The sequence below is a fragment of the Arachis ipaensis genome, chromosome B08, assembly GCF_000816755.2.
Source record: "Arachis ipaensis cultivar K30076 chromosome B08, Araip1.1, whole genome shotgun sequence".
NCBI lineage: Eukaryota > Viridiplantae > Streptophyta > Magnoliopsida > Fabales > Fabaceae > Arachis > Arachis ipaensis.
Window position 1 is genome coordinate 15,419,889 of NC_029792.2, and position 1,902 is coordinate 15,421,790.

The 1,902-nt window shown below is 22.8% G+C and overlaps 1 pseudogene; it reads left to right on the forward strand.

Annotated features, from left to right (window-relative positions):
• LOC107610601 overlaps window positions 674-1,902 on the forward strand; it is a 6,418-nt pseudogene continuing 5,189 nt past the window's right edge.

The window sequence follows — 1,902 nt, forward strand, 5'->3', positions numbered from 1 at the left end:
TTAATCAAAATTATTTTATTTTAATAATAATATGAAATATATACAACACAAATTATTTTTGAAAAAAGTGAAATTAATTAAGCTTTTCTTCTAATTTTCTTTAAGAGGAAAAAACATACAACTCAAACAATAAAATAAGTATTTTGTTAAAATAGTACTTTTGTTCTAAAAGTACAAATAAATGAGCCCATTACTTAGCTTAGTTTTAATCTGTTGTAAAATCAAAGTTCTTAGTTTAAGTATTTATTTTTAAGTTTAGAAAATTAAGAGTTGATAATAGTATTTAGTAAATTTCGAATCTAACTAATATTAAAATAATTATTCAAACTTTATTTATTTGTTTACTTGTTTTTCTTAGAGAAAGAGATGATGGACAATGCGAATAGCAAACTATCCATGCTGTAGTATACTACTAAAATAGTATTTAAAAATTCATATGGCTGATCGTTGACAAAAATAATTAAAAAAATACGAATAATAAATAAGTCGTCATCAAAATATTTTAAATTATTTAAAAACTTATTTGTCGTTTATATTTTTAAGAATTATTTTTATAAGCTATATGAATTTTGAGGTGTAATGTTAGTAAATTGCTGCCGATGTTGATATGAAATTTAATGTGAAAGCAAAATTTAACATTTTAACCAATGTTTTGTTGCCAACAATGGACGGTATTAAACCCTCTAATTAATGATTAATGAAGGACACGTTAGAAATCACATTTATATAGTGATTGTTCTTAACTCTTAACATTGTCCATTGCTCAATACCATACATATAAAAAAACCACCATGTCATTTTCAGCTTCGGTTCCAGTGATGAGTTCGATTCCACACATCCCATCTAACTCAAAGCGATGCTCAGCAAATTTTGCTCCTAGCATTTGGCAAAATACTTTCTTGAAATATGCTGATTCTAAATCTTTGGTATCTTATTTATTTTTTGTACGATGAAATATGAGTATTGTTATACATATATTATTGTAGTATTTTTTTGAATTATTAGTATATTAAAAATATGGATAGTATATATCTGATTACTTCTACGCAAGAGACTTAAAATAATGCTTGGATAAATGTAGTAGTGCGTAAATTGAATAAACTATAAGTAGTTTTAAGTAAAGTTGCTTTAACAAGAATAATAATTATATGGATGCATGGATCCCTAGTTATATAAAAGAAGTTATCAATCTTATTGTATTTCTATTATGCAAATGCAACCCCCTAGTTATATAATTTTGTTAAATTTTCTATTTTTTGTTTTGTTTTATAGTCATATTATTAAAATAGCCTAGTCGGCATTTTATAAACATTTCTATAATTATATAGATAAATAATATAACTTTATTGAAGTTAACTCATTACTGAAAAGCAAATTTCATCTTATATGAAGTCAATAAAAATTTATTAATTTCTATATTAGTAATTAAAAAAATAACTTAATCAGCATGTAAGGTATCGATAAAACTACTAGCATATTATAACATTTATCAAGTAATACTACTTTTTTTTTCCCTCTTTTTTTCTTTTGATTTGAAATATGATTTCTAAATTTTGATCTTTCCTTTTCCTTGTCAAGCCAGTCTTCTTTTTTTTATGACTATGTGAAAGGGATTGGACGAGATAGTTTCTTTTAAAAAAGAACTTTTATATTAACTTTTAATTTTAAAAACCTAAAAGTATATCTATTAACCAAATTGAAAAATTATATAAATAACTGAAAACATAAATAATTATTTAATTGTCAAGCCTTTTTTTTATGACTATGTGAAAGGGATTGGACGAGATAGTTTCTTTTAAAAAAGAACTTTTATATTAACTTTTAATTTTAAATTTTAAAAAGTATATCTATTAACCAAATTGAAAAATTATATAAATAACTGAAAACATAAATAATTATTTA